At 43.8% G+C, this 27,821-nt stretch overlaps 1 protein-coding gene across 1 annotated transcript in view; it reads right to left on the reverse strand.

Moving 5' to 3' along the window:
* LOC129382712 (uncharacterized) overlaps positions 1–27,821 on the reverse strand; it is a 216,534-nt gene that overhangs the window by 52,811 nt on the left and 135,902 nt on the right. The window contains exons 5-6 of the mRNA XM_072288875.1: positions 25,687–25,870; positions 25,387–25,600 (exon numbers count right to left, since the gene is read on the reverse strand). The gene's annotated coding sequence lies outside the window, so the exon portion shown is untranslated. The remainder of the gene's footprint in view (positions 1–25,386; positions 25,601–25,686; positions 25,871–27,821) is intronic.

The following is a 27,821-nucleotide window of genomic DNA, read 5'->3' on the forward strand; positions in this document are numbered from 1 at the left end:
CGTATTTTTCACGACAAACTTGAGGTTAAATGCGAATCTGTTGTGCGTATTCATCGACTGGGTAAGCAGGTGGGAAAGCGGCCTCTAATAGTGCACCTGCCAAGATTTCAACGAAAAAAAAACTAATACTAAAAAACGCACGCAAACTGAAGGGCTCGAATATCTTTATTATGAATGATTATTCCAAATCAACGTTAAGTAAATGCAGTCTCTTCCGGAACAGCGCGAAGGCGGAGATAGAACAGGACAAAAGAATCAACCTGAAACACGACAAACTAATGATTGATAAGAATATGCATTTTGGGACGAAATGCAAAACAGGCGGGTGAAAATGAACAGCTACAAAAACACCACCCCTCAGCTGTCAAAAACTTGGCGTAATGTGCATGCGCACGACACGCAACTTCGCCTCGTTTATTTGTGTGCCCGTAGTATTAGAAATAAAACGGTGCTTCTTGAAATTTCGCTGCTGCAGTACGATCCTCACATTACCGTAATAACTCAGACGTGGTTACATGAACGAGCGCATGGTGACGATATTTTTCGGCCTTCGTATAGGGTTTTTTATAAAGACAGGCAATGAAGGGAAGGTGGTGTGGCTGTTCTTATCCAACACAAATTTGACGCTGTCTCGCTGGAGGACGTACCGGAACTTGAATACATCTGCAATAAAGTAACCTTGTGGGGCCACTAATTTATCTTATACACATCATACAGAGCACCTGACTCAATTCTTGAATACTTACTAGAATTAAATCTACATATGTCTAAATACCTGGACAATAATGTTCTTCTGATTGGCGATTTTAATGTGCCTTGAGTGGACTGGGAACGTTTTCAAGAAGCTGTGCGGTATCTGAAAGAAATTTTTGCCAGTTGGTGGTTTCTTTGTACCTGCAGGAACATTTGCCAAATCTGTGGTTTATGATCCTTTCATGATTCCAAATTTGAATCAAACGTCGTGTTTCTCAGAGACCATAATCCTGGAAATGGGAACGCTTGTAGCATAGATATTGAAGATCTATACTACTCAATAACACATAGAGAATTATTCAAAAGTGTGAAAGCCTGTACCTGCGATTTCAATGATGAGACAAGAATCATTGACCAGTGTGGCATTAGCGTGGAATTATTCCTTCAGTTACTTTCTATGTACTTGAACTAGAAGAAAGGGGGTTAACCGAGGGGCCTGATTTTTATTAAACATGCCATGAGAAGTTAACAAACAAAGTTGCTGGCTTCTCAATTTGGCAAGCTGTTTGCTCATTCACTTCCGTTGCCATTTATTTGTCATTTATTTAATTTAATTAGTAAGTACAAGTAATTCCCCGTATGTTGTCCTTGGCGTCGTTGTTGCCTTCTCATGACATTTCTATGTACTGGAATTATACGGTGGTGTCTTGCGACAATGCCTTATATTTACCAAACTCTGGTGCTCGCATTAGGGGCAAAAGCAGCCCCCGCTCTTAGTAACATATTTTTAGGTTTTGTGGACAGAAAAATTCAGGAGAAGCTCTTTGGTTTGGCCATGAAAATCTTCTGTTTTGTGGATGATTATTTATTGTGGTGGATAAAACTGAGTCTAGCCAAGCGTATGTCAATATACTGAAGATTTTCGCGAAAGTGGAATGGGACTTTACCATTGAATTACCTCAAGATAATACACTTCAGTTTATATATCTCAGGCTAAATGTTTTGCTAAATCATGTGGGCCTGATGTACAAGCCCCTTTCTGTGAAGCCTTTCCTGCCATACAATTCGGGACACAGCAAATCGGTAAAGAATAGTATCGCCCTGAATTGCCACCATTCTGCCATAACGAAGTCTTGGCAGTACCACTTGCTGGAAGGGGCTAAGGATGAAGTCAACAGGCTGTCCATGGCCGCTTACCCCGAACACACAATCAGGACGACTGTCCATAAACTGGCGAAATGGTTAAAAAGCAGAGAAAGAGCAAGCAGTGGAAATGACATTGGGGATCGCGAAAGACCAGTAGTTATTCCACAAGTTAATAGGCTCGCGCATGGACTTATAAACGCCGTGAACTGTTGGGGTGTTGAAGTTGCTTTTTCTTGTCCAAGGAAAATATCCAGTCTGTGCCAGGCTATACAACCACGAGCACAAATGTCAGATTCGGTTGCGCACAATTCATGTAAGGTAAAGCATAGACCTAAATTCATTGCGTTCCGCAACAATGTTGTGTACTAGATTCCCCTCTCGTCCGGCTCTTGTTACATCGGCCAAACGGGCAGGTGTATTAGCAAAAGGTTACAAGAACATTTCTCAAGATTAAATAATGCTAGTCTATCACATTTGGCCACCCTTTGTGCAGCTTGCAGTTGTAAGCCCACTTTTGAACACACACGCGTAATCTCGACAAATAAAAATTAAAAGGCCCACCCCATTTCAGAGGCCTACCTAATCATTAAATATGGTGACAGGTAAGTAAGCCACGCATCACTCGGACTACACAACAAAGAAAAAGCTTTTTTAGACACATCTAATCGTTAAAATTATCCGACTTCTTGCTTTATCGCTGCATTGCCTGCTTTGCTTTTGGTTAGGAGAATGTTGGTGCGCGGGTGTACGCATGTGTGAGTGTTCCTGTATATATATATATACATATATATGCGTGTTTAAACGCAATAAACTTTATTCGTGAGTTAGCGCACGTGTTTGTCTATTCTTCGTCCGTGTTTTTTAGTGCGCGCTTCGTGTAATAGTTATGAATATTTACAAAAAAGCGGGGATGTGATCGCAAAGGCCAATCTTTAAACCAACAGAAGCAATTTGTATGCTTCTGTTCAAGGTCATAACACAGTCTGAAACACATCGCACAATTAACGAAGGAGTCTTAAGGTTTGAGAGCGTAATAGATTATAATTTATTTTAAAACGACTAATACACATCATCTCTATACCGACATCACCAACAAAGACCACTTCGTTAAGTAACTAGGAATTTGTACAAGAACTTTGCTGAGGCGATCCAGAAAGCATTGCACTTTACCCGACTGACGGCTATAAACAACATCCACAATCATGATAGCACTGGTCACTTAGCGCTTCTTAATGGCTTGTAATGGAACAGCAGTCTTTATGGTTATACATCACTTGTTATTCTTGGCATATAGGGAGACATGACCGCCATTGTTTACTATTTGTATATTATCCTAAACTTTGATAATACTCAATACAGTATACATCATAGAAACCGGTATACTCAGTCTCTGTGAAGCAAAACCCTCAAATTGCCGTGTCATTTCATTGTAACATAGTTTAAATTGCGCTGCTTTCTCTAGTAAACTGCGTGCATTAAGATGCAAGACTGATAGCGACTTCATCATCTATGTGCTACTTGTAATGCATTCAATTACCGATTCTAAGATATACCCTTTCAGTTCGAGCATGTGCGTTTACACTTCTCAAAAAGATATATATTACATTGCAGAAGCTACCATATTTCTGGGACATCATCCTCTGTTTCAGTTATGATGGCTATTTTGCCTGTCTTTTTTCATACAAATAACTCGAAATTCTTCTCTCAAGAGAAATCATGTCCTTTCTGAGCTGCCCGAGTGTGCATCAGCCAAAGCAGTTTCTTGTTGAAGGGCGCTAAATGTTTGACTCATTATTCTTCAGTCGTTTTGCAATTTGGTTCCCGTAATCCTTTGGCCTCCACTAAGGGAAAGGAACGAGACAGGTTATATATGGTCCGTATGTGCTGAACGTGTGTATGACATCAATGATGCGCTCGCTTAATACAGTGAGTCTAAGCGATTTCGCAAGTTTATTCACAGCACCCAACACATATTCCACATGTTTCCGGCTACCCTCTGCACCTCCGAATTGTGCCGCCTTCCATTCTTGTAGAGCGCATTCAGTTCCTCCTTTGTATCCCTCACCTCTTGATTAGCATTTGACTCCCAACTTCACCAGGCACTCCTAAATGTTCTTTATTTCAACATCTTGCTTAAATTGCCGCCTAATGAATTCCTCAAACATCGCCAGGAGCACATTCACCGTTCTTTCGAGGCCTTCAAGTTTGTTTTGATGTTGTTGAGAACTTCTGTTTTCTCAATCAATGATACTAGCTGTCTAAGCTTCTCGCTAATAAAAGAAAATTCTCTCTCCGCAATTAATCCCTGTAACCACCATAAGTAATCTGTACTTCGCTATTTTCGCTGTCCGCACAATCTCTACATTTCGCCTCATGTTTCGCTTCACTAGGCAGTGCCTTGAGCATCCTTGTTACGACCCGTGTGCGTATTCCAACGTGATGATATTATTCCCACTAGGAGAACATATTAAAACATCTGGCTCATGGGACACACTTCTTATTTTTATTTATTTATTGATTTTTATTTAGTTTTCACTTTGGCCACTGCGCCATGAATGGAATTACAATATGGTAAAATAAAGGGAGAAAAAATACACAGGTCAATTGTCATGTGCATAAAAGATTGCGATGAGACACACACGAAAATAAACACTGCAAGAATAAACCATAAAAATAGAAAGCAATAAATTTAGAATAAACATAAACATACCTCACAGGGCCTAGTAATTACGCAAAGACGTTCGTTGTATTCGATAGAATTCACTTTCGCATCAATTACATTGCTCATGTAAATGAGCTACTGGAGCAAAAGAGAAAAAGCACCTTGTCGTTATAATTGGTTCCAATCCGAAAGTGCCTGGGGAAAATTAGATATTAAATGTGACAGTTTTGCAACTCTTTTCTTTAATTTTGTTGAGATGGTGTCGTCGTAAAGAAACAGAATCAGGAGGAAGTAAGTACGTTTCACGCCATATACCTGTTTGAGAGCCAAAAATGTTATACATAAATTTCACTCTTGCCATTTCCCCAAGCTTTGATAATGAAATCCAGTCAAGGTTTTCCCTAGCACGCGTTACACTGAAGTTTCCGATATCTTTTCGGAAACACTAAGTTTCCGAAAAGATATCGAACCCCTCAATTTCGCACTCTTTCTGTTCGCCGAATGTCATATTTGAGCCAGGGATCCCACACAGTGCAAGTGCATTCAACTGTGGACCTAATATGTGGTATGAACAGTAGTTGTTTAATTTCTGAAGGAAACTGCTTGGTATTTCAACGCACGAAGCCTAATGTCCGGCATGCTTTGGCTGTCATTTTTTCAATGTGGCGGTGCCACGATAAGTCGGCGGTAAAGATGACGCCAAGGTGTCGGCACTCGCACACAGAATTAGCTCAGTAGTGTTTAGGAAGTGCTCGTAGTCATGGGCGCATCGCTTTTTTGGAAACGACATGCGCACTGTTTCTTGCAAATTGATATGCATGGCCCAAGCGCTGCACTACTCACCTACTCTGCTCAATTCATGTTGCAAAACGGCACAATCCTGTTGATTAGTAATAACGCGATAATTCACACAATCGTCTGCGAACAGGCACACATTGGAAGATAGGTCAGCATCTATATCATACATATAAAGTAGAAATAGCAATGGACTGAAAGCGGACCTCTGTGGTACTCCTGATGTGACAACAACCTTATGAGTTCTTTTGTAGTTAAGAACTATCCGCTGATGTCTAGTACTTAAGAGGAAGATTTAGCTCGGGAGCTCCTACATAAATACATACAATAAGGTAATTCGTTTTTCTCAACAGCCCCTGCACCATATTTGAGGATGTTTATTGTATTTCAAAGAAAAACTTCAGGTCTAGAGAATGTTGGTTTGAAATTTTTTTATATATGTCGTCAATCTTTTATCAAAAATGTGCGAGAATCGCAGATTTTCAAATATTGGAAATATCAAGTTTACAACTCTTTACCCCAGCAATGACGACTGATATTACAATAACGTGAATTACATCTAATCGCACACCTAAAGCGGACAAAATTTAAATGTTACACACGAACCTCAAATATATTAGTAACTTGGAAATGCAGCTTTCGCATAACCCTTGTACACAAGGGAACGAATTCACGTAAGATTAACATACCGTATTTGTCCACTTTGAATGGTCTAATGGAAGCCGTTTAGAGAACAGAGTTATCTGCTCTTGATGCCGAGCTATTAATTTGCGAACTTCGTGCTTCCATTCTTTTTTAACTTTCGGATTTTTGGAACAACATTTTAACAACATTGATGCCGTAAATAGACATTCCGTTTTCAACAGTTGCTAGAATATACCTTTATCTCTTAGATACAACAAATTTCATTAAAATAGGTCCATGGGTTATCTCAGTAAAGCGTTTCTGCGTTTCACACGTATTTGAACAGGCCGCGTCGGAGTTGGGCCCGAGCTAACGCTTCCTCTTAAGTATTCTTTGATGCAGGAAATTCATCATCATCATCATCATCATCAGCCTTGTTACGCCCACTGAAGGGCGAAGGCCTCTCCCATACTTCTCCAACAGCCCCAGTCATGTACTAATTGTGGCCATGTCGTCCCTGCAAACTTCTAAATCTCATCCACCCAACTAACTTTCTGCCGCCCTCTGCTACGCTTCCTTTCCTTTGGAATCCAGTCCGTAACCCTTCATGACCATCGGTTATCTTCCCTTCTCATTACATGTCCTGCCCATGCCCATTTCTTTTTCTTTATTTCATCTAAGATGTCATTAACTCGCGTTTGTTCCCTCACCCAATCTGCTCTTTTCTTATCCCTTAACGTTACACCCATCATTCTTCTTTCCATAGCTCGTTGCGTCGTCCTCAATTTGAGTAGAACCCTTTTTGGAAGCCTCCAAGTTTCTGCCCCGTAGGTGGGTACTGGTAAGACACAGCTATTATACACTTTTCTCTCGAGGGATAATGGCAACCTGCTGTTCATGATCTGAGAATGCCTGCCAAACGCACCCCAGCACATTCTTATTCTGTGATTATTTCCGTCTCATCATCCGGATCCGCCGTCACTACTTGCCCTAAGTAGATGTATTCCCTTACCACTTCCAGTGCCTCGCTACCTATTGTAAATTGCTGTTCTCGTCCGAGACTGTTACACATTACTTTAGTTTTTTGCAAATTAATTTTTAGACCCACTCTTCTGCTTTGCCTCTCCAGGTCAGTGAGCATGCATTGCAATTGCTCCCCTGAGTTACTAAGCAAGGCAATATCATCAGCGAATCGCAAGTTACTAAGGTATTCTCCATTAACTCTTATCCCCAATTCATCCCAATCCAGGTCTCTGAATACCTCCTGTAAACACGCTGTGAATAGCATTGGAGAGATCGTATCTCCCTGCCTGACGCCTTTCTTTATTGGGATTTTGTTGCTTTCTTTATGGAGGACTACGGTGGCTGTAGAGCTGCTATAGATATCCTTTAGTATTTTTACATACGGCGCGTCTACACCCTGGTTCCGTAATGCCTCCATGACTGCTGAGGTTTCTACCGAATCAAACGCTTTCTCGTAATCAATGAAAGCTATACAGTCTAGCCCGGTTATAACGAAGCCACTTATAGCGAAATAGCGGTTATAACGAAGGAATTTCAATTTCCCATTTTTGCATTTTAAATACATTTTGGGTCCGGTTTTAACAAAGTAAATAAGAGCGCGTCGGCGGATATAACGAAGAGATTTAATACCAACCGAAAAATAATCTGTCAATCAACACATTTTTGCGTCCTTGAGGCGATGTTTTCCGCGAAAATAAGAGCAAAATTCGGCTGACGGCGTCCTTTCGTGGCGTCGTCTGCTCTCCCGCGGAGCGAAAGCTTGCTTCACTGCATCGCATGGCACGCCGGTCTCGTGTTGCGCCGTCCTTGAACATCGGCCATCGCAGCTGTTCACATGCTACGGATGTACCTCGGCAGTCCGGAGTTCGAACAGATCTTTGGTTCGCAGTTGGATGGTATGGAAGCCGCAGTCCTGAAGTCCGCACTCGCGAAACGTGTTCAGGGGACGCTGGACCACTTTCAGCGGCAATAAATCGGTATGCCCATGTTGGCATTTTTTTTTTCATAGCCCACGTATTACGAAATAGCGGATATAGCGAAGTGATTGCCGATTCCCACCGACTTCTTTATAACTGGGCTAGACTGTATATAAGGGTTGGTTATATTCCGCACATTTCTCTATCAGCTGATTCATAGTGTGAATATGGTCTATTGTTGAGTAGCCTTTACGGAATCCTGCCTGGTCCTTTGTTTGACAGAAGTCTAAGGTGTACCTGATTCTATTTGCGATTACCTTAGTAAATAGTTTGTAGGCAACTGACAGTAAGCTCATCGGTCTATAATTTTTCAAGTTTTTGGCGTCCCCTTTCTTATGGATTAGGATTACGTTAGCATTTTTCCAAGATTCCGGTACGCTCGAGGTCATGAGGCATTGCGTATACAGGGTGGCCAGTTTCTCTAGAACAATCTGTCCACCATCCTTCAACAAATCTGCTGTTACCTGATCCTCCCCAGCTGCCTTCCCCCTTTCCATATCTCCCAAGGCTTTCTTTACTTCTTCCAGTGTTACCTGTGGGATTTAGAATTCCTCTACACTATTTTCTCTTCCGTTACTGTCGTGGCTGCCACTAGTGCTGTATAAATCTCTACAGAATGCCGCAGACACTTGAACTATCACATCCATATTAGTAATGATATTGCTGGCTTTGTCTCTTAACGCATACATCTGATTCTTGCCAATTCGTAGTTTCTTCTTCGCTGCTTTTAGGCTTCCTCCGTTCCTGAGAGCCTGTTCAATTCTATCCATATTATACTTCCTTATGTCAGCTGTCTTACGCTTGTTGATTACCTTCGAAAGTTCTGCCAGTTCTATTCTAGCTGTAGCGTTAGAGGCTTTCATACATTGGCGTTTCTTGATCAGATCTTTCGTCTCCTGTGATAGTTTACTGGTATCCTGCCTAACGGAGTTACCACCGACTTCCATTGCACACTCCTTAATGATGCCCACAAGATAGTCGTTCATTGCTTCAACACTAAGGTCCTCTCCCTGAGTTAAAGCCGAGTGCCTGTTCTGTAGCTTGATCTGGAATTCCTCTATTTTCCCTGTGACCGCTAACTAATTGATCGGCTTCTCATGTACCAGTTTCTTCCGTTCCCTCCTCAGGTCTAGGCTAAGTCGAGTTCTTACCATCGTGTAGTCACTGCAGCGCACCTTGCCGAGCACGTCCACAACTTGTATGATGCCAGGGTTAGCGCAGAGTATGAGGTCTATTTTATTTCTAGTCTCGTCGTTCGGGCTCCTCCACGTCCACTTTCGGCTATCCCGCTTGCGGAAGAAGGTATTCATTATCCGCATATTATTCTGTTCCGCAAACTCTACTAATAACCCTCCCCTGCTATTCCTAGTGCCTATGCCATAATCCCCCACTGCCTTGTCTCCAGCCTGCTTCTTGCCTACCTTGGCATTAAAGTCGCCCATTAGTATAGTGTATTTTGTTTTCACTCTACCCATCGCCGATTCCACGTCTTCATAGAACCTTTCGACTTCCTGGTGATCGTGACTGGATGTAGGGGCGTAGACCTGTACACCTTCATTTTGTACCTGTTATTAAGTTTCACAACAAGATCTGCCAACCTCTCGTTAATGCTATAGAATTCCTGTATGTTACCAGCTATGTTCTTATTAATCAGGAATCGGACTCCTAGTTCTCGTCTCTCCGCTAAGTCCCGGTAGCACAGGACGTGCCCGCTTTTTAGCACTGTATATGCTTCTTTTGGTCTCCTAACTTCACTGAGCCCTATTATATCCCATTTACTGCCCTCTAATTCCTCCAATAGCACTGCTAGACTCGCCTCACTAGATAACGTTCTAGCGTTAAACGTTGCCAGGTTCATATTCCAATGGCGGAATGTCCGGAGCCAAGGATTCTTAGCACCCTCTGCTGCGTCGCAGGTCTGACCGCCGCCGTGGTCAGTTGCTTCGCAGCTGCTGGGGACTGAGGGCCGGGGGTTTGATTGTTGTGTTCATATAGGTGGTTGCGACCAAGTACTGCACCAGGGTGGCTAATCCTGCTCTGGTGAGGGAGTGCGTTACCGGTTCTGGTCACCGGGATCATGCCACACTCCAGGCCTGTTTATGCAATTTTATCCACACGCGGATTTTTTTTTAATCCGGTGGAAAATTGCCGGCACCCGGATTCGAACCACGGACCTCTTGCACGCGAGTCGGGTGTTCTGCCTCTATGCCACCGCTGCACTGCAGGAAATTACTAAGTGATAATTATTATACCATGAAAGCTTTCAAGAAATAAGTGGTAAGGTACAACACCAAAACCTTTCTAAATCCAAGAAAATGGCATCAATGGAGCAATCCACTACTAATGCACTTGCTAAATCATGTGTTAATTCAGTGAGTTGGGTGATGGATGAATAGCCACGTCTAAAGCCATGTTGATTAGGGCTTAGCAATGCGTATGTGTCGAGGTGTCGAGGATGTGTTAAAAAATTTTACAAACTCAACTTTTAAGAAAATAGCTTGATAATTTGATACAGTACTAAGTGGTCCTGATTTGTATACATGTACAACATTGGCTATTTTGGAGTCATCAGGCCGGGTGCCTAGTTCGAAATATATTGTAAAATAACTTGTAGATTTCGAGACACAGAAAGAGCGCATAAAGAGAGAAAAATAGGAGGCAAATCATCCGGTCTAGCTACCTTAGATTTATCAAGGCGCTGGAGTAACAATTCGATTCCCCTTATGTTAACGACATCATCATCCATGCGTTCAGTACAATTTGTGCCTTAGTTCACAGTCATTCAACTATCAGAAGAGCGCCTCCCAAATACCGACCCAAAGAACGAATTCAAGCAATTGGCTTTAGCCGTGCTATTGTGAACAACTGTACCAGCATGGTCAAGCGTGGGTACTGAAATTTCGTCTTTACAGTTGATTTTAAAAAAATTCAGAAATTTTTAGGCCGCTCCTTCATTTGCGAATTTAAGGAGTCAGAATATGGGTCTTTTCATCGTTTCATAGTACTCTTTAATTTGTTTGTTGCCCTCTTTAGCCCTTCTTTCTTGAAAGATGTCCAATTTCATAAGCGTCATAAGCATGCTTTCTTCTCCGAGTAGTTCTGCGTATTTCCTTCGTGAACCGCGACTTGCTTTTACTATGCCTTGATATCAGCCACCATGATGGCACAAGCTGTTCACGCAACACAAACATTTTGTTCTTAAATACACACCAGAGTTCATTGACACCTTCCGATTCCGAAAGCGTTAGAAATGTGTCAAAGTGTGCGTCCAGTGCAGATGATATCTCGTTTATGCGCTCCTTCTTATAGGTGAAAATATGCCGGCGTCCGCTACTTATTACCTTTGCATATAAGAGATTCATCTCACACAGAACACTGTGATCAGCTGTGCTTTGTGATACAAGTGTGGATTTCACTGCTGAGGGCAAGTTTAAAGAGAAGATCTAACACATTCCTGTCACGCGTGGTCTGTGCCACTAGCTGTGATAAAGCAAAGGAACTGTATATATTTATCATTTCTTTGGTTGTCATATCCTATGCACTAGACACAATGCCTTGGTTGGACCACTCAATGCCTGGTAGGTTAAAATCGGCGCCGACAACAAGGCACTACGCATTAACTGTTTTATTGTTTTATTTGCATTTCTTTGGTGGGCCAGTACCTCAGCTTGAATTCCAAGGGGTATATTATTCCAAGGGGTCCACCGGCATGCGCAGAGTGGTTTTCCATTATCTAATTTAATTTCTACCCAAACAGCCTCGCTTTGCCCAACCTCAATAACCATCTTACGCGAAAAAATATGTTTATCCACTAGCAGAAAGACGCCACCTCCTGCTGTTACTATCTTTTCGATAACAAGTGTACTGACGTGGAAAAGTCGCTAATGTCATTGTCAAGGCACGATTCAGATCCAAGGGCTACAGATGGGGCAGTCGTATAAAGCAAACAAGCGAATTTATCGATTTTCGTCTTTATGGTTCTGCAGTTACCGAGTAATGAGGAAAAACTAGTCTTAGATGCACGTCCTTGTCTAGTAGCCTGCACGACCTATTCAAACGACGCGTCGTGTACATACCGCACGTTATTTATGAGCAGGTTGTCGTGCCTTAGTTTAACCTCGTCACGTTCAGTTTTGGTAGCTTTGGCATAATCAAACAGGAACTTCCTTTTTCTTCGCACGTTTTCCGAAACATCTTCTGATTTGCTGATCTCATTCCCTCAGAGTTCTTTTTTTCATTTGCAAGCACATCCTCTTTACCTCTGATTGAGCTAAACTTTGAAATGATGGCGCGCTTTTTACCTGAAGTGTAAGTTCCAATACGGCGCGCTCTTAATTTTTTACTTGCTCATAGGCCAATGTTGACCTGCACAACTGCAACACACGAGACTCGGATTCCTGATATGTTTCGCGTTTATTGTCATCGGCTAAGCTAAAGAAAAGGAGGTTGATTATCGAATTCGTCAACCTTTGCAGCAAGATTTTCAGTATCGAATCCTATGATATAGCTTTGCTGTTGTATTCAACCACCAATCTCTGAAGGCCTTCTAAATTTGCGATTCGGGTTTCTAGATTTCCGAAACGAGCGTTTCAGAAGGACTTTTGCTTTTCGTTATCACCTTGGTACTGCTCAATGGTGGCAAACCTGCCTTTAATCTCATTCTGTCTATCCAAGAGCTGTGTTGCAATATGTTCTCAAAAGGGCCTGAATTTGGTTCTGTATCGCCGCATACCAACTACATCGCGAGGTAAAATCACATTCTACGCCGTAGCATTAAATGATGTCGTGTACGGTTTATATGTTTTTCGTTAGAATTGTGCAAGCATAAAAACACTGAAAAAGCACAAGGGGCAGAACCGGCAATGCGAGCAGAAAACGGCAGGCAGAATTGTCATTAATAACGTTCAGCAGGAACGGAAAATGCGTCAGCAGCATAGTCGTGCCGCTTATACGCGCCAAGGGGAGACTGATATGCTGGCCCTTAAATGGTCTGAAGTAACCCGCGGTGTTAGTCCATGGTTATCTGGTTGGCAACGGACACCACTAGTAGAAGGATGTAGTGTAAAATTCCGTATCAGTGCTTTGTTTATCTGTAATGCCTTCCCCAGAAATCTGGGAGCCAGTTCAGTTCGTTGCACCCGGTGACGAAGGCTCGCTTTCGATTGCTGGCTGAAGATCGCAAAAGCGCTGACGCGAGACTTGACAGGTAACCACCTGCAGCAGGAACAAAAAAAGCTGAGCGGCGCAATCTAGGGGCGGCTCATGCATAGGCGCGACTCATGCTATTAGCAAACTTTTTGAACCGAACGAAAACATAATGTCGACATCCGCAGGTGCCAACGACAGCAACGACCGCCGTGGTTGCCTAGTGGCTATGGTGCTGGGCTGCTAAGCACGAGGTCGCAATATCGAATTCGGGCCACGGCAGCCGCAATATCGATGGGGGCTAAATGCGAAAACATCCGTGTACTTAGGTTTAGGTGCACATTAGAGACCCACAGGTGGTCCAAATTTACGGAGTCGCCCACTACGGCGTGCCTCATGATCAGATCATGGCACCTGCAACCCTATAATTTAAATAGTTTAATTATCGAAACCAAGAAATAACGTAAGAAGAAACACACACTAAGGAGAAAAAAAACGCGGTCATGAACCTCCAAAACGAAGCAGCAATGTTAGATCTGGTGACATTGCTGGCTGTCGCTGCTGCCTTTTGCGTATGAAATGACCGAGGAATGTTGCCCTGTTTTGCTGCGTTAGAATCTCGGTATCACGTGCACAGCAATGATCCAGCGCGCATCTTGGGTTGCATGGAACTAGTGCCGCAGTTCTTCAAGTCTAGCCACATATTCTGCTCAGAAACGCTCTGGCACGTAGAAAAGCTTAGTCTACCGGTAGGAAAGCACCATATCCACAGCTACAAGCAGCAGTCGCAGGGACCTGCCAAAAGCAGAAATTTCAAACCGCTTGACTGCTGGCTGCCGCTGCTCTCCTCGCGTTCAAAGCAACGCTGCCTTCACGGTGCCCTCCCGCGCGCCCAGGCCTGGAGGTCGCGTATTCTAGTTGCGGAGACTTGCTGAGGTGAGAGGAAGCATGAAGCGAGCGCTCCTCTCTGCCTGGATTTTTCGCCACGCCAGCGCTGTCGCATTTAGTTTTCGCGTTAACCGACTGAGAACTTTTTATATTTATCTAGGCGTGCGTGGCAACAACCTTGTCAACTTAATTTCTAAGCGAATGTTTACTACTATATGTACAGCAGATAAAACTGCGAACCATACTCTGTGTAGTTGCCGAAGGCTTTGCTATTGCTCCCGGTGCTCCGTTTTCCGGAAAAATACGATTTCTATCACTTGTGTGTCTCCCTCTTCGGTGCAGCTGCTCATCAAAGACCGCATCTCGTCCTCATGTAAGAATTTCGAACGGTTGTTTGCTTTAAAACAAGGGTACCCGCATGGGAACCAAAGGCCAGTGGGATGCCTCGCATTGGGCGCTCACGGGAAGACTACAAATGAAGTTGTGCAGGGTGATATGGGCTGGACAAGTTTTGAAGTGAGGAAAGCTCACAGTGAAATTGAGTATGAAGAACGACTCAGGAGTATGAAAAAAGTAAATAAGCTGGGAGAGTATTGAGGTATCTGTACTGGAAAAACATTCATTCACAGTGGAGGAAAAGAACTAGGAAGCTTACCAGCAATTATGCGGCCTGTAGGGTGGGCAACCCAGCAACAAAGAACGTAACGCGGAAAGTCAGAGGGGCTGAAATAATCCCAGGGGTGACAGCAATGCTAAAGAAACCTGCCATGAGTAACTACTTAAGAGAAAAAACGAAATCAGGAAAGAAACAATTTATGATACTCAATGGGAAGCGCATTACATTTCGAAGCGAGATCGGGATGCCTTAGAACACGCACCTATAAACGAGATATAAGAAGGAAGACGAAGCATGTGCTTGCTGCGGTAAAGCTAGGGAAACTATGGAACATGTTTTATTAGAATGTGAAGACGTCTGCCCAGCGGTCTATTTAGGCACCACTGGCCTCCTTGAACCCCTTGGGTTCAGCGAGTGCAGTGGCAAAGTAAACATGTCCGCAATAGAGATTAGTAAGACGCGACTGGAGGATTGGTGGAACAAAAGTAGGTAAACGACAAAAACGGAGATGTACCAAAGCACAGTTCGCAATAGGTGATCAGAAAATTTTGTTGTGGGAGTTTATAGTGCTTTTCTTTTTACCTAGGTAGGACATCAGGCAGTACAATAGCAAGAGCTTGGTGGCGCAAACCACCGCGCCGTTCCAAAGGGGACGCTCATAACGTCCATCCATCCATCCTCACGCTCCGTCATACTTTCTCCGGCGCGCGATTTTCTTCACTCCCAGGCGCCTTCCTGGTTCGCTTGTTTCGCTGCTTCAGACAGACACCGCCATTTTGAAAAGCTGTACAGTTACGCTTGCGCGTAAAAGGCGCAGTTCGTTTCTTCACTTTTCTTTTAAAACTGGACGCAGGAGAGAAAGCGCCAGGGGCACTATGGCCTACCACATGCGCACACCTTATCCGGAACTTGTGGGCACGGAATAGCTAGAGCAGATGGCGCCTCCGCGGTTTATGAAGACGCATTGTGATTACTCTAGGCAGCCGATAACTCGCAAGGCAAGGTGAGTACCACGTAGTAAGTCCTCGCAAAAGAGACAATCATACTGACTTCTCAGGTATGCGTGAGTCATTGTAACCACTGCTCCCCATTATATCCTGTGTGACAGGCCTAATTACTACGGCACACCTACGGCGGCTTGCTTGTACAACGTAGAGTTATTTGAGACCTAAAAAAACAACTCTTTCTTTTACTACAGTAAATTTAAAATAACGCGTTTCCAATACCTACAGGACCAACAATGGTACTCAGCAAGGACAAATCCCGACAAAATACGCCAGCGTGCAAGTTGTCGTGCAGAAGTATCCACTGTTCGAGTTTGAAATAGCACATTGGAAACAAATGACTGACTGCAGTGATAAGCAGTGCAACGGTGTAATTATTTATTGACTCTTTTCAAAATATATATTTTTTTTATTTTATTGTACTTATTGATTTGGGATCTTATCGTTTATTGCACTGACATTCCTGAAGATTCTGCTTCAGTGACGCCTCCGCTTCCAAAAGATATCACGAAACACATATTCCTGAGTTAGATCCGACTGTCTTCCCAACGTCGCACTCGCATTGGACTCTTACGCGCGAGCAACAGTATGTTGTCTGCTGCAGTTATAACAGCTTTCTCCCCCGCCAAAATATTCACGGAGGGTAGCATTCACCGCTGCTGCATGCAGAGACGACTTCCTTTTCTGCAGATCAATGCCAGAAAATTTCCGTCGGTTGCCACATTTTAGGGTATTTCGCCGACCAGATTCTTTGAGCTTTCTCTGAAACTGAAACATTTTGCGTGAGCAAGCAATCAGCCCCCTCCTAAAAAACTAGGTCAAAAGAGGGATGGCGATCAATCATTGTTTAGTAGCTGTTTGCTAAATGTGCACACTCAAAACTCTCTGGACTCACTTATGCTGATGAACCAGACGTGCTACGTTGTGCATCTACACTCACAATCTCACAAACAAATAAAACTGAAGTAGCAAGTTTGAGTAATGGTGAAAAACAATCGCAGTCCGCTTACAAAGAGCGACTCAGCGCATCCGCGATTCCACTTAATTTGCCCTTCTTGTACTTTATATCGAAATGATATTGCTTTAGAGTGAGGCTCGAACTCAGAAGACTGTCCTTTAATGTGGCGGTTTGCAGTCAGGCCAGGGCACAATGGTCCACCTCTACAGTGAGTTGGCGCGTCTGAGAAAGCATTGCAATTTCTAAATGGCCCACAGAATACAAGCACATTCTTTTTCCGACGCGCAGTATGCAATCTCACGACACCTCAGTTTCGGCTCATATAGAGTACGGGATGTTTGTTACCGTTGTCATCCCTCTGCCAGAGAACGGCACGTACTCCTCGATCACTCGCATCACACTGGACCGTGAATTCTTCGTCAAAATCTGGAGCTCGCAATACGGGACAGCTACACTCTCAAAAAAATACACGCTCATCAAAGCGTGTGTTTGCAGCTTTCACACACTTCATCTAAGCACGATATTTCTCCACGCTTACCGATCACGCCTACTCGGAGTGATGCAGTTATGACCAACCTCTCTTCTTGCATGGCAAATGTGATAAGGACCCCTGTTTCTACGCTTATTATGGCGTAACTAATCTCCACGTATAGAGATGATGATGATATGTGGTGTTTAATGGCGCAAGGGCCAAGTATGACCAAAGAGCGCCATGCCAAAAGGTAATTTTAACAATGTATTGTGATGTATAGTATAGTGGATTTATCATGGTAAATGTGACATGGCTGTAAGAAGGCCTAAAAACTGTCGCTGTAAATGGCGTAAAATAAATAGGTACTAAAATGATGACACTGATTAGGGCATGGACGATGGCAATTGGGTTTCGTTAAAAAAAAAACATGATGGAACAAGGCAACACATAACAGTGATAGTAGAATCTCAAGAGAGCCCTTTTATTAGAAGGGCTGTTAGTCGTGTGCTAAAAATTTCCTGTCCAAATGATGTTGAGAGTATCTGTTTCCAATAAAAACTGTAAGACTAATTTCATGTTAAAAAGCGGTTCATCACTAAGAAAAAATGCAGGGTGAAGAGGTGTATTTTCACGATATGCAGAAGGAAAATACTTTTTCCTCTCTGTTTCTATTGCAGGGCATTGAATAAGAACATGGAGTACTGTGAGACTATTGCCGCACTTACCACAAGTCGGGGGATCGCCTCCAGTCAAGAGATAAGAGTGAGTACCGTATGTGTGGCCTATCCTTAGTCGGCAAAGAAGTACTTCCTTGTAACGTGCTGTTTTCCCACTGATCCAGTTCCCCAGTTTTGGTTTTATTATGTGAAGCTTATTCATTACTTGTGTATCCCACTTGCCTTGCCAATGATTCCTTAATTTACGGCGTAGAAAAGGCTTTAGGTCTGTCGAAGGGATGGGAATATTTCCATCTCTGTCGCTAAAAGTTACGGATGTAGCGCTTTCGTCAGCTGCTTCGTTCCCTTTTATACCTTTGTGACCGGGTACCCAGCATATGACAATCACTTGATTGCACATATACAGGGCGCACAACAAGTTATACAGCTCATTCAAAACGGAATTCTTATGTTTTTGTAAACTAATCAGTGCTCTCACGACACTTAACGAGTCTGTGAAGAGAACAGCCTTAGCGATGTTTGTGAGCCTGATGTGTTTAATAGCCGAGAGTATAGCGTATGCTTCCGCTGTAAAGATGCTTGTGTGTGGGTTTAGTGTCCCAGATATTGAAAATAATGGTCCAAGAGCTGCGTAAGCAACACCATCAGCAGACTTCGAAGCATCCGTGTAGAATTCAGCACAGGAATACTTCTCTTTTAGTTCTAGAAAATGTGATTTTATGTGAGCCTCAGGCGCTCGTTTCGATATTTCTAGGAAAGATATGTCACATTGGATAGTTTGCCACTCCCAAGGCGGTGGGAACCGAATAGGAGCCATTGGGATATTTTCTACAAAAGGGACGCCTGTTTCTTCTGACAGTGCTTCCACTCGGAGGGACAGAGGAGGCCTGATGGCTGGGCGGTTACGGAATAGCCTGGCAGTGGACAAGTCGCTAATTGCAAAATGACATGGATGCTGAATATCTGATTTAACTTTCAAGGCGTAAGAGAAAGATAAATATGCTCTTTGTAGATGAAGAGATCATTCGTTGGATTCAACGTACAGGCTCTCTACAGGGCTAGTCCTGAAGGCACCTGTAGCAAGACGGATACCTAAGTGGTGAATCGAATCTAACATCTTCAAGGCACTAGGCGTAGCAGAACTATACACTATAGCACCATAGTCAAGGCGTGACCTTATCAGACTTTTATACAGGCTCAAAAGGCATCTTCTGTCACTTCCCCAGGATGTACGGGACAAGAGCTTCAGAAGATTCATTGTCTTCATGCACTTCGCCTTCAGATATTTCAAGTGGGGGATAAATGTTAATTTAGTGTCTAATATGAGGCCCAAAAATTTATGTTCATGGCTCACTGGGAGCTGTTGTCGATTAAGATAAATAGCGGGTTCAGGTAATATACCTCTTTTGTTCGAGAAGAGAACACACGTGCTTTTTTGCGGTTTTAATTTAAACCCATTCTCGTCAGCCCACATTGACAATTTGTTTAGCCCAAGCTGCACATGTCGCTCACAGATGGAAATACTACATGATTTAAAACCTATTTGTACGTCATCTACATACACAGAATAAAACATTGTACGTGGTATGATAGTATAAAGTGAGTTCATTTTTATAACGAATAGACTGCAGCTAAGCACGCCACCTTGTGGTACACCTGTTTCCTGTGTAAATAGACGAGATAGCACATTACCAATTCTGACGCGGAATGTGCGGTTAGACAGGTAACTTTGGATGACATTCAGCAAATTACCTCGGATTTCCATTTCGGCCAGGTCACGGAGAATTCCGAACCGCCACGTGGTGTCGTAAGCCTTCTCCATGTCAATAAATACTGACAAAAAGAACGGCTTATGCACAAAAGCATCGCGAATATTCGTCTCGATGCGGACAAGGTGATCAGTTGTGGATCTACCTTCCCTGAAACCACACTGTAGGGGATCTAATAGTTTGTTACTTTCAAGAAAATGAAGGAGACGCCGGTTAACCATTTTTTTCAAAGAGTTTACATAGGCAACTTGTCAACGCTATAGGCCTATAGCTGTTGACTGAGGTTGGGTCCTTGCCGTCTTTTAGTATTGGAATAATTATTGCTTCCTTCCAGGCGGATGGAATGTAGCCGGCAGAGAACACAGAGTTGAAGAGTGACAGTAGTGTTTTGTGGGTTTCAGGGTGTAGGTGTTTGATCATTATATACAATATCCTGTCACTTCCTGGAGCGGATTGGTTACAGCCAGTGAGCGCAGCCTGAAATTCCGCCATGCTAAATGGGCGGTTGTAAGGTTGGTTGCTATTTCCTTTCCGACCCAGAGGCAGTCGTTCCGCTTGTTGCCGGTATCTGAGAAATGTGTCTGAATAGTGGGATGAGCTAGAAATCCTTTCAAAATGTACCCCTAGAGAGTCGGCTTCGTCAATGAGTGTGTCTCCTTGTGTATTTACCAATGGTAGAGGATGAGTTTCGCGGCCTTTTATTTTGTTTACCCTGTTCTAGGCTTTTCCCTCGTCTGTATAAAAATTAATACTAGAGATGTATTTTTGCCAGCTTTCCCTTTTGGCAAGGCGGCGCGTTCTTCTACCTTCCGATTTTATTTTCTTAAAGCTGATCAAGTTCTCGGTAGGTGGGCAGTCCCGAAGGTGATTCCAAGCCTTATTTTGATTTTTGCGGGCTTCCTTACACTGCTCGTTCCACCAAGGAATACGCCGTTTAGAGGGTGATCCATTCGTCTGAGCGATACATATTGATGCAGCATCAGTTATAAATGCCGTCAAGTATGATACTCTATCATCGATTGAGAGAGTACAGATGTCGTCCCAGGTCAAATGTGTCAGCTCTCTGTATCGTTTCCAGTCAGCACAGTCGACCTTCCAACGTGGAAGATGTGGGGAACACTTATCGCCTTTTGTTAATTTTAAGAGAATTGGGAAATGGTCACTCCCATATGGATTTTTGATCACGTCCCACTCCAGGTATGGAACTAGTGTACTTGATGTTATACTTAAGTCAATGGATGAGAACGTTTTGTTAGCCACGCTGTAGAATGTGGGTTCTTTTTTGTTTAGTAAGCATGCATCAGAAGATAAAAGGAACTTTTCTAATAAGCGCCCTCTCGTATCACAACGAGAATCTCCCCAGAGGGTGTTATGTGCGTTTAAATCACCCACTACAATGTAAGGTTCGGGGAGTTCTGCGATAAAGTTCTGGAATTCTGTTGTGGAAAGTTTATGGCATGGAGGGATGTACAGAGAGCTAACTGTTACTAACTTATCAAATAGCACGGCTCTGATTGCCACTGCCTCAAGGGGCGTTTGCAGATGTAAATGTTGGCAGGCGATACCCTTATCAACTATAATAGCAACACCGCCTGACGAGGCGAGAGCGTCACTGCGATCTTTGCGGTAAATGGCACATTGTTTGAGAAAGTTTGCATGTGAAGGATTGAGGTGTGTCTCTTGCACACACAGCACCCTTGGATTAAACTTGCGAAGGAGTTCCTTAATGTCATCAAGATTGTGTATTAAACCTCTCACATTCCAATGCATTATCTGTGTGTCCATATTGGAAGTGTTTTATGGTGTGTGTCAAGAGATTAATTAGGTTACCTCAAGAGACCTTTGAAGGCCCCTTGATGCGGGGTATTTCTTTTTTGTTGGCGCGCTCCAGGGAGCAACGCCGTTCCTTCGGCGTCTGAGGCGCCGGAGAAGTTTTTCTTACATCCATCGCCTCTTCAGAGGCGCTGGATGACGCCCGCTCAGCGGGCACTCTCGGGAGTTTTTCGGGCCTGTCTGCTCGAGCAGTGGCCCTGGGACCGGCAGGCTCGGAAGTCTGCTGGCCCTTCGTGGTAGGGGGCGGAAGAGCAGTGGCTGCTCCCGCCAGGGACGCTGATGGCGTAACCGCCGTCACACTCCGTGTGACTTGCGCGGCCGCCAGAGGATGTGGCGCTGTCCCCCGGCGCGTCACATCACTGTAGGACGGATTCGATTGGTGGTGGACAGAAAAACGCTTGCGCGCTTCTGGGAAAGAAATGTTTAGTTTGACCTTCACTTCGATTATTTCTTTTTCTTTCTTCCATGACGGGCATGATCGCGAATAGGCGGGGTGGTCTCCATCACAGTTAGCGCAGTGGGTTGCGGAAGAACAGTTATCTGATGTGTGGTCTTTGGATGAACATTTTGCACAAGTAGCACGCCCTCGGCAGCTCTGAGATCCATGCCCAAAACGCTGACACTTGAAGCATCGGCGCGGATTGGGGATGTATGGTCGTACCCGAAGTTTACAATATCCGGTCTCTATCGAATCAGGCAGTTCACTTGTTCCGAACGTTATTATTACATGCTTTGTTGGGATTTCCTTGTCATCGCGTCTTAATTTAATTCGTTGCACCTTTACAACATTTTGGTCTTGCCATCCATCCAACAGCTCGCTTTCACTGAGTTCAAGGAGGTCGTCATCGGAAATGACACCACGCACAGTGTTCATTGACCGGTGGGGGCCCACAGAGACAGGAATGTCACCAAATGCAACAAGTTTAGTCAGTTTGCTGTATTGAAGCTTGTCACGTACTTCCAGAAGAAGGTCGCCGCTTCCCATCTTAGTTACTTTGTAACCAGAGCCGATTGCTTCTGTCAGACATTTTGCAACCACAAATGGGGATATTGTACGGACTGTCTTGGTTTCATGTTGACTATGTATTACGTTGTATTTGGGAAATATTTCTTTTGGTTTCATCAGAAAGTTGAAGGTTTCATCGGTGCGCCCCCTCTTCAGGGAGCGATCAGGGAGTGTGGGGAAATTTGAAGCCATATATAGGATAATGTGTTCGGCAGGAATGCCCGCCGCCCACCTCGGAGCCCAACCTGGGGACGTCACAGGATTAGAAAATTTCTGTTCCGCGTACGCCAGCGGTACAATCCCACTATAACCTAATATATATACCCAAGACTGGATATATTACACAAGGTTAACCCTTGCCGCCAGGAAATAAGGAAGTAATAAGAAGTGAAGAGAAAACAGGAAAGATGAAAAAGGCGACAGAGAAAGACGAAGATTGGAGAAAAGGACAGGAAAAGGCGACTGCCGATTTCCCCCGGGTGGGTCAGTCCGGGGGTGCCGTCTACGTGAAGCAGAGGCCGAAGAGGTGTGTTGCCTCCGCCGGGGGGCCTTAAAGGTCCAAACACCCGGCATCGGCTCAACCCCCAGGATCCCCCTTTCCCCGGACACGGCTAAGCCGCGCACGGCTACACGCGGGAGGGTCTAACCCTCGTGTGCTCGGGTACGTGGTGTCGCAACACACCAAACGCCTGCTGACGCAGACGCCCCTGCGGGGTCCACGTATAGAGAGCGTTCCTGATGGGGCAAGAGCAATGGAGTGAGGAGCATGCTCCATGCCCCTTCGCCCCTTCTCTGCATGCGTTGGAAGCAACGAAGAAGCACTGGCCCTTTTCGGCTTGGGTGCTTGTGTCGCTTCTCTGAAGCGAGCATTGCTCACTAAGCTCTTCGCAGTCCTCTTCTTTAACTTCTGCTTCGACGGCTCAGACTGTGACGAACCAAGGCGCTATGACAGTGGCAGCATGTCGGCGAAGTAGAAGCTTTGTATGCTGCAGAGATATTGCGCAACACGCTCCCGCCGTTAACACTGAAACTAATCCACTAAGAAAGGGCTTCGCAAAGCCCTGGCACGCTTGAACGACGCCAAGGAATGTAAAACATCAACAAGCCCCTCGGTATCTCGTCGCACAAAAGGACTAATGCCCTCTCAACAATGCTCTGTAGCGCCACGCGTGCAAAAATAGCAAGCCGTGTGTAGGATAGGGACGTGAGGACAGAAATTCCCGCATCAAAATCATCACGCTATCGCACTCTTTCTCCGATTGTTGATCCAAACTACCTGATCAAATTCTTTTTCACTGGCCTTTTTTTCTAACAAGGACGAATATTCTAGGAAGCGAAGAGAGTATTTCACAGATATTTCTTAATGGGGTAAGTGTTTTATTCAAAATATTCATTCCCAGAAAATATGACACAATGAAACAGATCGCTGAGAAAGCGCAAGTCTTTATATGAGTATGATTTATATGCGTAACGCAGAGAACAAATCCTTTAGTTGTGTTTGCGCCAAGGATATTTCTTTGCCTGTTCTTGGCTTTGGGTTGGTTGCACAAAAATTGGCCATATGCCGCCGATATGTTACATATTCCATGCCATAAAGGCATAGGCACATCACTAGTACCTTTTCTAGGGAGGTGTCATCACTGATCTCAATGCTTTCCTTCTCATAGCCGCAGATGAGGAGCCTTGTTTCCCCCCAGACAATGCATGGTCTTATAAGGTCACCAAGCGCGATTTGAAAAAAAAAATGCCGTCGCACCAATAGTATAAGACTTTAGAGGTGAAAACATGTTCCTTTTAGACTAAATGTGTTAACGAAGACCGCTTGGTTTTTCACTGCTTTAACACTGACAGCACTTACATTTCTCCTACTGACTGCTCTTAAACGGTTGCGGTTTGAAAGTTTTTATAAGTGGGTGGTAGGGGAAAGAGGGTCAAAGCGCAGCCGTAATGAGAGCATGCATTGTAAGCCTGGGTCGCAAGCACGCTTCTAAAGCGACCTATGAAAGCACAGAAAATTTCAGTATTTTTTATAAGATCTGAAGGACCTTTTCCAATTTTTGTTCATTTTCATCAATCTTACATCCAAACGTTTATTCGTTTTCAAATGTGACCTGAAAAAATAAAGAACAATGTGCAAAACGCATTTAGGTGAGACACATAGCTGTAACTGACTTATTCAATCATGCTCTTCATAAAAATAAAGTTTACAAATGCGAACACAGCTGGCAATGCTTTCGATAAAACCTTTTAATACCTAAAGAAAAAAATGTGCTCGAAAAACTTAGTCTCGCTGAATTCTCAACCCAGTGGAGATACAACTTTTGACAAGAATAACATTCTACGTGCACTTATCACACGTGAACTCTCACTGCGGGCATAGATGGGTTTACAGCTGGAAATCAAGACCTGCTACGGGCAGAGTTCATTTATGTTCATTGAACACAGTCGCACATCCTCTATTTAAAGCCCAAAATGTAAAATATGCGGAACTACACTAGATAGATACCATAATTCAGAGTGCAATTGAGGTTTCAAATTAAGTAGCACGTGTGGTTACAACCTCGCATGCGGCGCTTCGAAGATGCTGGTTACTGTCAGCCGACAAATTGCTCAAAAAATTATTATTTTTCACTTTATAGGCACCGATATGCTATAAGTGTCATACGCGGCAACTACACAGCGTACACGGCATACCACTTTGATGCGCCACTAACAGAGTTCTAAATCATGAGAAGTATGGTGCAAAATGCAGAGTGGCAACTCCCAGCTCGCCACCTTGCCCGAGGAGAAATTGCAGTGGCAGGGAGAGGACGGTGAGTTGGCAAAAATAAAATAAAAACAACAGAAATAGTGGGAATTTGGTACTTCAGCACAATAAACTGAACGATTCAGAGCAATATAACAGCGGCCAGTGTCAAAACTTGTTAAAAAGCACGAGGCTGACTGCTCTCTATTTTGATCAACGCTACTGCTCGCGTAAAACGTTTTCGCTTTCCAATAAATGTGCCATTAAGGAAAATTTGGCACCACATATCATACAAGTGGGCACGGAGTGGGCACGGAGGCACGATGAGCGGAAGAACCAAAGGCTTACACACCTCTTTTATCGTCCTGCAGTTCGTCGTTGTCTTCGCGGCCGGCGCATCGGTGGTTGGCCTTCGGGATAACCTTCCACCCTTGGACGGAATTTGTGATGCCGCCTCTGCTCCGGACCCACACCTGCTGGCAACAGCTTACGTGGACTTGACAGTGCGCATCGGGCGCCACCTGCAATTCCTCCAGTGCGCAGCTGCGACGTCAACGTCATCACGTCTGGAAAGGATAAGACCAAGCATCGAACAGTATCTCTCCAGTCGGCACGGAGGCACGATGAGCGGAAGAACCAAAGGCTTACACACCTCTTTTTTCGTCCTGGAGGTTAGTTGCCTTTCTAGATTACCTTGTCGTAGCTTCAGATCAGATGATCCATTCGCTATCGTGCTTCCGTGCCCCGAAGCCGTCCTATTGCCTTCTTGCTCCTTGCTGCTTCTTCTTTGTGGGGATGTTGAAAGCAACCCTGGCCCCCATAATCTTGCAGAAGTCCTGAAAACGATAAAGGACTTGAATGAGCGCACAAAGAGAATTGAATCAGCGCAAAAAACAATATTGGAAACAGTAGCTGAAGTAAAGCAACAGCAGCAGTCTGTTTCAGAAGCGATGTCCGAAATAAAGGACAGACTAGCGAAAGTCGAAACCCAAACTTCTGTTTTCGAGCAGTGCCAAAAAGATATGAAAGAATTGCATGCCATGGTAGAGCGCCTCAAAAAAGACACGAGTGCGTTTCACTCACGTCTTGATGACGCAGAAGATCGATCTCGCAGAAATAATCTGATCTTTTATGGTATCCCGGACACCGCAGACGAAACTTCATCAGAATCGGAAAATAAGATACTAAACCTGCTGACTAATACATTGAAGGTTAACATAACGGGTTCTGACATATGCCGGGCGCACAGAATTGGTCGTTTCGATTCAGCGAAAACTCGACCATTAATAACTAAATTTGAAACCTATAAAACCAGGGAGCTAGTCTCTTCAAAGCGAGGTTTGTAAAAAACACAGACACAGCAATGAGTGAAGATTTCTGCCAAGCAACTCGTAACATAAGGAAAAAATTAATAGAATACGGCAAATCGAAAAACACGCTTTTCAAACTAAGATATAAAAAACTAATGTTGGATGGGAAATGCTACGCATATGACGAAGCCAGTGAAAGTATTTATGAAATGCGCAGAACGCATACACCTGGTACAACTCTTCGTTCTGGCCGTAAGGTACAGCCAAGTTAGGGCCATCCGAGGGGAGGTGCCTTAAAAGATTGCGGGTGTTCAGTTCTTTTTACTAACATTCGTAGTTTTTTTCCTAAGAAAGACGAATTATGTGCTGTTATTAACGACTGTAATGCTGACATCATTGTACTCACAGAAACATGGTTAAATAGTAAAATAACAAACCCCGAACTGTTTGAGTGCGAGAACCAATACGTTGTTTACCGAAGTGACCGAACTGGTAGAATTGGTGGTGGCGTTCTGCTCGCCGTTAAAGAATGTATTAATTGTCTTTTTGTGACCATTGATGCCAATTTAGAGCTAATTTGGTGCTGTATAACTATTAGTTTTAAAAAAATAATACTAGGTGTGTGCTACCGATCCCCATCAAGCGACTCATCCTTTTGCGATGACTTATATGATTGTTTAAATAAGATTACCATGCGCTTCCCCGGATCTGAAATTATACTCTTAGGCGATTTTAATTTTCCTAACATTGTCTGGTCACATGTCAATCCCTTTTCTAATCCTTCGTCGGCCGAGGCCAATCGGTTCATTTTCATTTGCTCTGACTTCGGCTTATCGCAGATCGTCAGACTTCCAACACGTGTAGCACAAAACAGATCTTCACTCCTGGACCTCATTCTAACGTCATCGCGCGATAACTTTTCTGCGGTGACACACATGCTCGGACTGAGCGATCATGACATCTTGCATTTTACACTTACAACAACACAACAAAAAACATACCGACAGCGGAAGAAGTTCCGAGATTATTAGAAAGCTAACTATCAAGCCATCAACAGAGAACTATGCATATTTCTAGACACTTTCCTACCACTTTATCTGCAACGCTCCGTAGAAACTAACTGGTCTATCTTCAAAAATAAAATAAGTGAGCTTATCACCAAACACGTACCCCTTCGATCCGTCTATGCTAACAATAAAGCACCATGGTACAGCACATATGTTAATCGGTTATCGAACAGGAAAAAACGTTTATTCCGTACAGCGAAACATTCCTCAAAACAGACAAATTGGCTAGCATATAAACACGCAGCAATTTCATATATTAAAGCCCTAAGGTCAGCCAAATTTTCATTCCTTAATTGTACACTTCCAAATTTATTGAAGACTAATCCAAAACGCTTCTGGGAAGCCATACGAGGAAACAACCATAAAACTGGAATATCATTGCTAACAACTTCTGGGGACCCAGTACCTGA

The sequence above is a fragment of the Dermacentor andersoni genome, chromosome 6 (genome assembly GCF_023375885.2).
Source record: "Dermacentor andersoni chromosome 6, qqDerAnde1_hic_scaffold, whole genome shotgun sequence".
Taxonomy (NCBI): domain Eukaryota; kingdom Metazoa; phylum Arthropoda; class Arachnida; order Ixodida; family Ixodidae; genus Dermacentor; species Dermacentor andersoni.